The sequence below is a fragment of the Callithrix jacchus genome, chromosome 16 (genome assembly GCF_049354715.1).
Source record: "Callithrix jacchus isolate 240 chromosome 16, calJac240_pri, whole genome shotgun sequence".
In the NCBI taxonomy this organism is placed as follows: domain Eukaryota; kingdom Metazoa; phylum Chordata; class Mammalia; order Primates; family Cebidae; genus Callithrix; species Callithrix jacchus.
Window position 1 is genome coordinate 88,680,794 of NC_133517.1, and position 13,216 is coordinate 88,694,009.

A 13,216-nucleotide genomic window follows, 5' to 3' on the forward strand; every position below is an offset into this window, starting at 1 on the left:
TTTCCCCTTTATCGTTTTTTTATTGCATCTATTTGGTTGTTCTCTCTTTTCTTTTTAATCAGTCTGGCTAGTGATCTGTCTATTTTGTTGATCTTTTCAAAAAACCAGCTCTTGGATTTATTGATTTTCTGAAGGGTTTTTCGTGTCTCAATCTCCTTCAGTTCAGCTCTGATCTTAGTTATTTCTTGTCTTCTGCTGGGTTTTGAGTTTTTTTGATCTTGCTCCTGTAGCTCTTTCAATTTTGATGATAGGGTGTCAATTTTGGATCTCTCCATTCTCCTCATATGGGCACTTATTGCTCTATATTTTTCTCTAGAGACTGCTTTAAATGTGTCCCAGAGATTCTGGCATGTTGTGTCTTTATTCTCATTGGTTTCGAAGAACTTCTTTATTTCTGCCTTCATTTCATTGCTTATCCAGTCAACATTCAAGAGCCAGTTGTTCAGTTTCCATGAAGCTGTGCGGTTCTGGGTTGGTTTCTGAATTCTGAGTTCTAACTTGATTGCACTATGGTCTGAGAAACCGTTTGTTATGATTTCAGTTGTTTTGCATTTGTTGAGCAGTGCTTTACTTCCAATTATGTGGTCAATTTTAGAGTAGGTGTGATGTGGTGCTGAGAAGAATGTATATTCTGTGGATTTGGGGTAGAGAGTTCTGTAGATGTCTATCAGGGTTGCTTGCTCCAGGTCTGAGTTCAAGCCCTGGATATCCTTGTTGATTTTCTGTCTGGTTGATCTGTCTAATATTGACAGTGGAGTGTTAAAGTCTCCCACTATTATTGTATGGGAGTCTAAGTCTCTTTGTAAGTCATTAAGAACTTGCCTTATGTATCTGGGTGCTCCTGTATTGGGTTCATATATGTTTAGGATCGTTAGCTCTTCATGTTATATCAATCCTTTTACCATTATGTAATGGCCTTCGTTGTCTCTTTTAATCTTTGTAGCTTTAAAGTCTATTTTATCAGAGATGAGAATTGCAACTCCTGCTTTTTTTTGCTCTCCATTTGCTTGGTAAATCTTCCTCCATCCCTTTATTTTGAGCCTTTGTGTATCCTTGCATGTGAGATGGGTTTCCTGGATACAGCACACTGTTGGGTTTTGGATTTTTATCCATTTTGCCAGTCTGTGTCTTTTGATTGGTGCATTTAGTCCATTTACATTTAGGGTGAATATTGTTATATGTGAATTTGATACTGCCATTTTGATGCTAGCTGGCTGTTTTGCCCGTTAGTTGTTGTAGATTCTTTATTATGTTGATGCCCCATAGCATTTAATGTGATTTTGGAATGGCTGGTACTGGTTGTTCCTTTTTATGTGTAGTGCCTCTTTCAGGAGCTCTTGTAAAGCAGGCCTGGTTGTGACAAACTCTCTGAGTACTTGCTTGTTCTCAAAGGATTTTATTTTTCCTTCACTTCTGAAGCTCAGTTTGGCTGGATATGAAATTCTGGGTTGAAAGTTCTTTTCTTTAAGGATGTTGAATATTGGTCCCCACTCTCTTCTGGCTTGTAGTGTTTCTGCTGAGAGATCTGCTGTGAGTCTGATGGGTTTCCCTTTGTAGGTGATCCAACCATTCTCTCTGTCTGCCCTTAGTATTTTCACCTTTATTTCATCCTTGTTGAATCTGATGATTATGTGCCTAGAGGTTGCTCTTTTTGCGGAATATCTTTGTGGTGTTCTCTGTATTTCCTGCATTTGAGTGCTGGCCTGTCTTGCTAGGTGGAGGAAATTTTCCTGGATAATGTCCTGAAGAGTATTTTTCAGCTTGGATTCATTCTCTTCGTCACATTCTGGTACACCTATCAAACGTAGGTTAGGTCTCTGTACATAGTCCCACATTTCTTGGAGACTTCGTTCATTCCTTTTTGCGCTTTTTTTCTCTGATCTTGATTTCTCGTTTTCTTTCATTGAGTTGATCTTCAACTTCTGATATTCTTTCTTCTGCTTGGTCAATTCGGCTGTTGAAACTTGTGCATGCTTCGCGAAGTTCTCGTATTGTGTTTTTCAGCTCCTTTAATTCATTCATATTCCTCTCTATGTTATCCATTCTTGTTATCATTTCCTCAAATCTGTTTTCAAGGTTTTTAGTTTCTTTGCATTGATTTAAAACATGTTCTTTTAGCTCACAAAAGTTCATTATCCACCTTCTGAAGTCTAATTCCATCATTTCATCACAGTCATTCTCTGTCCAGCTTTGTTCCCTTGCTGGTGAGGAGTTTTGGTCCTTTCTAGGAGGCGAGGTGTTCTGGTTTCGGGTGTTTTCCTCCTTTTTGCGCTGGTTTCTTCCCATCTTTGTGGATTTATCCACCTGTCGTCTGAGTAGTTGCTGACTTTTCGATTGGGTTTCTGAGTGGACGCCCAGATTGTTGATGATGAAGTATTTCTGTTACTTGGTTTTCCTTCTACCAGTCTAGCCCCTCCACTGTACGACTGCTGAGGTCCACTCCAGGCCCTGCTTGTCTGGGGTGCACCTATAGCAGCTGCGGAACAGTGAGGGATCCTACCAGTTTCTTTATCTGCTATCTTTGTCCCAGAATGATGTCTGCCAAATGTTAGCCTTTGGATATAGAGGGGTCAGGGAGCTGCTTGAGGAGACATTCTGTACTTTATAGGAGCTCAAGTGCTGAGCTGTGAGCTCTGTTGTTCATTCAGGGCTGTGAGGCTGCTACGTTTAATTCTGCTGCAGCAGAACTCATAAAAAAAAACCCTTTTTTTCTCAGATTCTCTGTCTTGGGGGTTGGGGCTTTCTTTGTGAGTGTCTGTTGCACTGTCCTGCCCACCTAGGAGGCAGTCTAGTCACTAATTGCCTGCCGAGGCTCCGCCCTGCTGATGCGAGGTTTGCCATGTTGCTGCAGGCTCTGCCCTGTTGCTGTGGTCTCCGCCCTGCTGCCATGGGCTACTCCCTGCGGTGGAGTCTCTCTGTTGTAGCAGGTTGCCTCAGCAATGGCAGGCTGCGTCAGCAATGGGCGTGTACCTCAGTAGGGTCAGATTGCCTCGGTAATGGCAGACGCCCCTTCCCCACTGAGCTGCACCATCCTGGGTTCAGCTGTGCCCGCAGTGAAACTCTCCACCCGGTGCGTTTGGAATCGCCGTTTTGTTTGTCCCACTGTGCTACCCCAAACGCTGTTTCCCTGGAATCTCCTGGCCTGGCTCACTGTCCAAGTCCCATTCATTCAGATAGATATGCCAATCTGCCCTCTCAAGTCTCAGATTGCCGGTTCAACAGGGCACCCGGAGCAGTGCGCTTTGTGAGGAGCACTGTGGAGCGTTGCTGTGCTACAGCACCGGCCGCCGGCTGCACCGGCCGCTGGCTGCACCAGCCAAAACCTCTGCCTCACGTCCCGCATCTCTTTTATACCTGGGAAATTTTCCGTTCTTTGGGCAACAAAGATCCTTCTGGAAATGCGGCCCTGACTCACCCTCCTCGCATTCACCGAGAGCTTCAATCCTGGGTTGTTCTCACCGCTCCATCCTGAGTCCCTCCCTAGATCTCCTTTTTGTCATAAATTTGAAGTTTAGCCTCTAGAGACATTGAAATTTGTAATATCAAATGTCTTTTAAGCTAGAACTAAGCAGGTATTATCATTGCCCAACCACCAGATGGTAAAGAGTTTCTTATCAGCTCACTTTTAAAAGAGCTATAGGGAGAAGGAAGGAAAGGAAGAATAAGGGGATGGATCTCTGATACGGTTTGGCTGTATCTCCACCCAAATCTCATCTTGAATTCCCATGAGTCATGGGAAGAACTTAGTAGGAAGTGACTGAATTATTGGGGCATGTCTTTCCTGCACTTTTCTCATGATAGTGAATGAGGCTCACCAGATCTGATAGTTTTAAAATGGGTGTTTCCCCGCACAAGCTCTCTTTGCCTGCTGCCATCCACATAAGATGTGACTTGCTCCTCCTTGCCTTCCACCATGATTGTGAGGCCTCCCCAGTCATGTGAAACTGTAAGTCCAATAAACCTTTTTGTTTTGGGAATTGCCCAATCTTCTCGGGTATGTTTTTATCAGCAGCATAGAAACAGACTAGAACAGCAAATTGGTACCAGCAGAGTGGGGTGCTGCTGAAAAGATACCCAAAAATGTGGAAATGACTTTGGAACTGGGCAATAGGCAGAGGTTGGAACAGTTTGGAGGGCTCAGAAGAAGATGAGAAAACATGGGAAAATTTGGAATTCCCTAGTGACTTGTTGAATGACTTTGAATAAAATGCTGATAATGAGATAGACAATGAAATCCAGGCTGAGGTGGTCTCAGATGGAGATGAGTAACTTGTTGGAAACTGGAGCAAAGATGACTCTTGTTATGTTTTATCAAAGAGACTGGCAGCATTTTGCCCATCCCCTAGAGATTTGTGAAACTTTGAACTTGAGAGAGATGATTTAGGGTATCTGGTGGAAGAAATTTCTAAGCAGCAAAGTCTTCATGAGGAGACTTGAGTGCTATTAAAGGCTCAGTTTTAAAAGGGAAACAGTGTATAAAAGTTCAGAAAATTTGCGAGCTGACAATGCAATAGAAAAGAAATCTATTTTTGAAAGAGAAATCCAAGCTGGCTGCAGAAATTTGCATAAGTAAGGAAGAGCCAAATGTTGATCACCAGGACAATGGAGAAATGTCTCCAGGTCCTGTCAGAGACGTTGAAACCCCTCCCATCACAGATCCAGAGGCCTAGGAAGAAAAAATAGTTTAAAGGGCCAGACCCAGGGTCCCCATGCTCTGTGCAGTCTAGGGACTTGGTGTCCTGTGGCCCAGCCGCACCAACCATGACTAAAAGGGGTCAATGTATAGCTCAGGCTGTGGCTTCAGAGGGTGCAAGTCCCAAGCCTTGGCAGCTTTGATGTGGTGTTGAGCCTTCAGGTGCACCAAAGTCAAGAATTGAGGTTTGGAAACTTCTACCTATATTTCAGAAGCTGTATATAAATGCCTGGATGTCCAAGCAAAAGTTTTCTTACAGGGGTGGGGCTCTGGAGAACCTCTGCTAGGGCAGTGCAGAAGGGAAATATGGGGCCAATACCCTCACACAGAGTCCCACTGGGGCACTGCCTAGTGGAGCTATGAGAAGAGGACCATCATCCTTCCCAGGAATGGCAAATCCACTGACAGCTTGTATTGTGTGCCTGGAAAAGCTGCAGACACTCAACACCAGCCTGTGAAAACAGCTGAGAGGGAGGCTGTACCCAGCAAAGACACGGGGTGAAGCTGCCCGAGACCATGGGAACCTCTTGCATCAGCATGACCTGCATGTGAAGCATGGAGTCAAAGGAGATCAATTTGGAGTTTTAAGATTTGACTGCCCTGCCAGATTTCAGACTCACATGGAGCCTGTAGCCCCTTTGTTTTGGCTAATTTCTCCTATTTGCAATGGCTATATTTACCCAATGCCTGTACCCACATTGTATCTAGGAAGTAACTAATTTGCTTTTCATTTTACAGGCTCATAAACGGAAGGGACTTGCATTGTCTCAGATGAGACGTTGGACCTCACTTTAATGCTGAAATGGGTTCAGACTTTGGCAAACTGTTGGAAAGGCATGATTCATTTTGAAATGTGAAGATATGAGATGTGGGAGGGGCCAAGAGTGGAATGATATGGTTTCATTGTGTCCCCACCTAAATCTCATCTTGAATTCCCGTGTGTTGTGGGAGAGAGCCAGTGCGAGGTAATTGAATCATGGGAGCAGGTGTTTCCCATGCTGTTCTCATGATAGTGAATAAGTATCATGAGATCTGATAGTTTTGAAAAAATGGGAGTCTCCCTGAACAAGCTCTCTCTGCCTGTTGCCATCCACGTAAGATGTGACTTGCTTCACCTTGCTTTCCACAGTGATTGTGAGGCTCCCAAGCCATGTGGAACTGTCAGTCCAACTACACCTCTTTGCACATTGCCCAGTCTTGGGTATGTCTTTATCAGCAGCATGAAAACAGACTAATATCTCTTTTTAAAAAGCAATAAACAGTCAAGTTAGAACACTAAAATGTAAAATAAGGGCTTTCGTTTCTATCCCCCCTTTTTTTTTTTTTGAGATCAAATCTCACTCTGTTGCTAGGCTGGCATGCAGTGGCACGATCTTGGCTCACTGCACCCTCCACCTCCCAGGTTCAAGCAGTTCTCCTGCTTCAGCCTCCCAAGTAGCTGGGACTACAGGCATGCACCACCATGCCCAATTAATTTTTGTATTTTTAGTAGAGACCAAACTTTCACCATGTTGGCCAGGCTGGTCTCAATCTCTTGACTTTGTAACTTGCACACATCAGCCTCCCAAAGTGCTGGGTTTATAGGTGTGAGCCACTGTGCCTGGCCTCTATCTCTTTTTAATTTTATTTTTTAACAACTTTATTGATAAATAACTCATGTACCATATGAATAACCCACTTAAAGTGCACTATTCAGTGCTTTTAAAAACATATTCACAGCATTGTTCAACCACCAGCACAATCTAACTTTAAAACATTTTCATCATCCTTAAAAGAAACCCAAAGCCCATTAGCAATCAATCACCATTATCCTCTTTCCTGGCCCCAATTCTAAGCAACCACTAGTTTACTTTCTGTCTCTATGAATTTGCCTATCCCAAATATTTCAGATAAATTAAATCATACAATGTGTGGTATTCTGTGACTTATTTCTTTCATTTAGCCTCATATTTTCAAGGGTCATTTCTATTGTAGTATGTATGATGGAATACAATTTTTATTTATCATTTAATGAGTTGATGGACATTTGGGTTATTTAAACACCTTGGCTGTCATGAATAATGCTGCTTTGGATGTTTATGTACAAGATTTCATGGGATATATGTTTTATGTTTTTCTTGGGTAGATGCTTAGGAGTGGAATTGCCATGTCATTTGATCATTTTGTGTTTAACTTTTTGAGGAACTATTTGTTTTCTAAAGAAGCTGCACAGCTTTACATTTTCAACAGCAATGTATAAGGTGAGAGCTCCAATTTTGCCCTATTTAATCTCTTTCATGAATTCACCTATGCAAAAACAAAAAGACAGGACAGCAAGAAAGAAGGAATAAGTCAGATAATGCTTTCCTGCTTATAGGGTCATTCTAATGATGGATTTGACTTTTTTTTTTTTTTTTTTTTTTTTTTTGGTGACGGAGTTTCGCTCTTGTTACCCAGGCTGGAGTGCAATAGCGTGATCCTGGCTCACCACAACCTCTGCCTCCTGGGTTCAGGCAATTCTCCTGCCTCAGCCTCCTGAGTAGCTGGGATTACAGGCACGCGCCACCGTGCTCAGCTAATTTTTTGTATTTTTAGTAGAGACGGGGTTTCACCGTGTTGACCAGGATGGTCTCGATCTCTTGACCTCGTGATCCACTCGCCTCGGCCTCCCAAAGTGCTGGGATTACAGGCTTGAGCCACCACGCCCGGCCGGATTCGACTTTTTTAGTGACATATTATACAACTAAAGACTGAATTACGTTGATCATTTTTCCTACATCAGCTCTTTTCTCAATGGAATTATAAGCCTAAATATTTTTATAATCTTTGAAGTGAAAAAAAGTGCAAGAAACAAAAACTGCTCATGCTTGCATGCGTGTTTTCACACAAGCATGCGAAGTAAAGGATCTGAAAAAATGTACATCCAGGCTTTAACACTTTTTATCTCTAGAAATTGAGATTACACATCAATTTTGGTTTTCTTCTTTTTGGTTATCTGTAGCTATCTTTTAAAACACAATAAGCATATGTAGCTTTTTATTTTAAGGAGCAAATATACCGCTGCCAGTAGGCCCATAGCACTGTTTCTAAACCTAGATAAACAGAATCACCAAAGAAGTTTAAAAAAATAATGACATATGTCTCAATCTTCCCTTCCTTAGGTATTCAAATTTAATTGATCTAGGATGATTCTAATGTGAAAGCAGAGTGAGAATCACACCCTGTACCTTCAATTTGGTGCCATCTTATTTGTTGAGTTTTACAGAAAGAAAAAAATCCTTCCTATAGACTGTTCATCTCCTGATGTGAAGTTAATTGAGGCCATTTTATTTATGGTTTGCAAGGTATTATCTTTACTGGGTTACAGCTGGAGAGGATTCCTTAGTATCAAGAGACTACTTCAAGAAACATGTGAAGAGGTGTCTCAAACTTTCTCCTGGCAAGTGTCATGGGAAGATCAGCAACTTAATGTTGAAATGAAACCATCTGGCACTTAAAGAGTTTGACACAAAGAGTAAGGTGCAGTTTTTAAGCCGTTCTTTAAAAGAAAGCTGTCTTTGGCTTAATGGATAACTAATGGATAATATTTAGACAATGATTTGTCACCCAGTCTTCTGCCACATAGTAATGAGAGAGGCAGAGAAGCTATCAAGTTATGGGAGAGAAAAGATAGAAGTAAACATGGAAAACGGAAAACCTCAGTAAGAATAAGCCTCAGTGAGTATTCTACCCCATTGCCTCTTTTTTATAGGTACAATGGGTGGTTGGATAGAACAAGATCCACTAAAATTCTTGATTATGGCATATACTTCTTAAATGAAGAACAAAGGAGCCAGCTTCATGGCTGAATGATGAGGTGACGCAACCTATGTGTCTGAAACCTTCAAAACTAAGAACATTTGAGTTTCTGGTAGAAGGATCTATTTCTGAAACATCTGAAGACTTTCTTTCACCTTAAAAACTTGGATGCATACATTCCTTGATAAATCTGTCTTGGCTCCTGGTTGGTCTCTGTTTGGTGGAGTGAGAAGATAAAAAAGGATGTCTTTCTTTCTCTGTAGCAGGAAGGATAAGTACTACTGAATTTAAGCAGCTCTTATCACAAATGCAGTTATTTTTAGAAGAATTATTTTTATCTCTTTATATACAAAGCAATGTGAACGAGTTTCAACTATGTAAAAGGCATGGTAGGTACATGGGGAAAGCCAAAAATGAGTAGCATTATTCACGCCTTCAAATTCTTATGATCCAGAAGAAAAAAAAACAAGTACTCAAAATACAAGAAAAAATACATGTACTCAAAAAGGTATTAAACATGGTAGAATGGGGAAAGTTTTGTGAAAATGATATATAGGTTCTGTAATATCTCTAAAAATAGAGCACTTTTTGATGTGGAAGACACTAAATGTTTTCTAGCATTATCTCAAAGCTGAATTTCCCCTCACCATTTTTAAAGCTGTACCAACTTTCAAATGAATCCATGCAATTCCTTTGAATTCAACTGTGAGGCTTTTGTTTGTCTTTTTTTTCTCACTGAACTGTTTCTTATTATTGTTTCTATATGATAAATATCAGAAGTGTTTGGCTGTTTTTCAGTTTTGGAATATTGTTTCTCTCCTAATTTCTCATTCTAGAGAGAATATGTATTAGAGTTATTAAACATATATTGGAGATTTTCATTCCATCCTCAATATTTCTTCTTTTTTCTAATATAATTTTTTAGTCATCAATTAGTTCATAATTAATAAATTCAGAAATAACATGCATATAATATGTTAGCTACCATGTTACTGAACCATATACATATCTATATATATCTGCATATCTATCCTCTATCCATCTACATATCTCTCTCTTGCATATAAGGTTAATTTCTCAGGTCTGTTTTCACATTTACTAATTCTTCCTCTTTATTTGTATTTAATACACTGGATAAAGTTTATATATTAAGATTTTTCTTTCAGTTATTATACTTTTCTAGGATTTTCATTTTTTTCTTTTTCAAAACTGCCACTTTTAAGGAATGTTATCCTTATGATTTTTATTTCTCCCTTCTTTATATCTTTGAACATTTAAAGTAAATTTGTTTTCACATTGTCCTGTAATCTATTGGCTTTAGCATATGAATTCTCATTTGTTGAGACTCCTGGCTCTGGCCAGGTAGAGATGCTCTTGCCTGTAATCCCAGCACTTTGGCAGGTTGAGGTGAAAGGATCACTTGAACCCAGGAATTTGAGACCAGCCTGGGCAACATAGTGAGATCCCACCTCCATTTATTAATATATATTATTAATAACATATATATGATTTTAAGAGAGACTCTTGGCTCTAACAAGATCTGTTTCTTGAGTATTTCAAATTTTAAACTTTGGACCTATCTTCAGAGGAAATTGCTTTCCAAGGATATGTCATGGTTCAGGATTGTGAAGTTATCACTTTGGTTGTTTTTGTTTACCTCTGCCAAGCCCAATAGTCCCTCAACTAGTTTCTACAATAATTTCTTGACTTCAGATTTTTTTTAATCAAGCTTAATATGTGAATTCAACCCAATATTCACAGAGTATTGGTTTAGATTTTACAAGACTATTAGTTTTCAACCATGACTTAGGACAGTCAGCCCATCTTTCTCCCCAAATCCCCATTTCAATGGGAAGAAATTTATAGTTTTTTTCTAGGGTATTAATTTTTAGCTGGGATTGCAACTGTAACTTACCATGCCACCACACCTGCAAACTCAACTTCTGCCTTACCTCTCAACTCTCTTAGGTTAAAACCTCAGTAACTTAGGAGAATGTCCAGGTTCAGTAACATTATAGGCCATATGGCATTAGCTCTCATTAACTGCTCAAGTTTCAGATTGACTCTCTTCATTTCTGGTACCACGTAGTTTTCCTTTTTTGTTTTTAAACTGAGATATGTATATGCCTGTTTTCAAGGTTGTTAAATCTATTCAGAAGTACAGTGTGTTTGGAGCAAGCAGTTAGGTATGTTCACCAACCATGTTGATCAGAAATTTCAGTTTTATCTATATGACACCACCTGGCTAATTTGAGTTTCTTTGTATTCTCAGTTTGCTTAATTTTATTTCCATTAAATAAACCAGTGGATCACATAAACTGTCCAAAAAATGCAGCTTTAAATCTTGTTGCTCTGTCTTTACATGTCACGGTTGTCTCAGATAGCAAATTCCTGGAGAACAGGCATTGCACTATATGTAGACATGCATTAGCATCACTGGAAAATGAAAATAAACAGAGTAGTGTGCATGGAGCATCTGAGGATTCCATTTGCAAGGAAAAACATCTTTTTCTAAGTTAGCAGCTTTCTTTTTGGCAATTCTTTTTCATGGACTCAGATTCAAAATGCAGTTTTCTTTTCATCTGGCAGTGGTGGTCATTGGTGTCTTCACATTATTACACTGTTCCTTTAGAATAAACGAGAAGTTTCCCTACCACTTTTGCTTGCTGTGACCAAATCTCAAGAAATTGGAGGGTCCGCTGGCACCAGCCCTTACATGTAGTTGGTTGACTTAATACTTGGTCAAATGTCACTCTCAAGCCTGAAATATAATAATGACAAACTTTTCTCTTCTTTTCTTTTTGTGAGGATAAGGGGTAGAATTATGAACTATAAAACTGAAGTGACAGGAAGGTGTTAGGAGAAATGTTCAAAACATTGATGTGATTTATGCACATGTGGCAAACAGATGTGGTGGAGTAATAGGGACCCCCAACTCCTTTTATACATTTGGATCACATTTGTGTCTTTCTCATACCACCACCACCACCCCTAGGTTCATAATATGCTTTATTAAAATTCTCTGTGGGGTATATGGATGATTAATAATTGTTGATGACAGAAATTTGGTTTTGGTAAGCTGCACAGTGAAAGATAAATACAACAGGGCTATTTTAACCTCTGTATAGTATGCTTATTAGAGTGAGACATCTCTGTAAGATGGCCTCTGTTGAGTTTGTGTGTGATTTATGGAAATGTCACCAGTGACCCTGGTTCTGGAAGAACTCTTAAAATCTCCTTTGTTGTAATTATCACTTGAGTTTCAGTAGTCAGTAGAGAAAATCATTTTTGGAAAAAATGTAATCAAGAGTGGTTAAAATATGCTTTAAATAAAATAAACATTGGTTAGCTATCTAGGAATAAAACACAAAGAAAACCCTGAGATAGGTATTGGAAATACAAATTTATTTGTAACCAAATCTAAATGTGATGTGGTAAAGAAAGCCATTTATAGGAAAACACTGGAATATTGGTTTTTTATTCTCTTCCCAACTCTGTCATATCTAACACATCTGGAACCTTTAGACAAGCCATTTAATTCTTTCTACCTTTGTTGGGAGAGCAAATGTTCTGCAATTAGTATCTCTAATATAGTTTGAAATAAAATTTTTAACAAAACATCAAATGTTGATGAGCTTTGCATCTGTATGGCCAGAAACTCAAATCATACATATGCGTTTACAAGAATTGGTATTTCTCTTATCCTTCCTGATTCCTCAATATCATTTGTATAAAAGCAACCACTATTAGTTTGAAATCATTAAAGTCCTAACATTATAAGTTAATCTGTCAATAGGAATATTGAAGTGTATCACAAGTTACAATACAAATTCAATATTTTTACTTTCCACAATGAGTTGAAACTGGTTATTTGTAAAGCTGGTAATTATAGCAATATCAAATAACTGCCATCTAAGTCAAATGATATATTTGAAAAAGATAAAGAAAAATATTTTTTAAATAATCAAAATATGCTAGATGTCTCTTGATTACTGACAGTGAAATTTTGCTTTGGACTGGTACTTCGTCACACAGAACCAAAAGATTATATAGCTGAATGTCTTGATTTGCAATTTTCTAAACTTCTCCATTTCTCCCTAGCAAGAATATGGCTGGCAGTTGTCTAGAAGTCACAAAGAATGATTGCTGGATAGGGGCCTCCTACAAAATGCTACAAAAATCAGTATGAGGCAAGTCTTTGCTTAATGTGTGGGGTTAAAGGAGAAAAAGAATAAGAACTCCCATGCTTTACTTCATTCCCTCATTTTTCATTCAATTAGGGTAAATTATAAAACCAGTAACAAAAATGAAAACACACATGGTAACAATATCATAATGCATTTGAGAAATAATGCAGAAGATGGACTTAACCACCTTAAAAAAATTTGGGAAACTATTCAGGGGTCTAAATGGAAGTCTGGAATTTTGATTACTTAGACAACTTTCCTTCAGCTCTGTTGAGATCATCAGTTTCCCTCTCACCTCTATCAGTAATGACTAGTAACTCAGTTTTATAATATCTGTCCCATAACGAATGTATAAAAAGCTTTCCAAAGGAAAAAAAAGAATGAGTGTTGTTACATTTTTCATTTCTTTAGAGTGTTTTGTCCTCCGTCTGAAAGTGGGTTAAGACATTTAGACTTGAATAACTGGAAAGTCTCTTGATTCTTTTCTAAATTGAAGTGTCTTGGTGGTTGACAATTGAGGAATGATTTACAATTCCTGGAGTACTTTGTGGATTTGGTT

The 13,216-nt window shown here is 39.0% G+C and overlaps 1 protein-coding gene across 46 annotated transcripts in view; it reads left to right on the forward strand.

Annotated features, from left to right (window-relative positions):
• Positions 1-13,216, forward strand: part of EIF3E (eukaryotic translation initiation factor 3 subunit E) — a 242,319-nt gene that overhangs the window by 81,434 nt on the left and 147,669 nt on the right. For 15 of the 46 annotated variants that reach the window (XM_078353293.1, XM_078353300.1, XM_078353296.1 and 12 more), the window contains one exon: positions 12,572-12,660. The exons of 29 other annotated variants lie outside the window; for them this stretch is intronic. The gene's annotated coding sequence lies outside the window, so the exon portion shown is untranslated. The remainder of the gene's footprint in view (positions 1-12,571; positions 12,661-13,216) is intronic. 2 more of the 46 variants (XM_078353299.1, XM_078353303.1) reach the window with 1 other exon arrangement.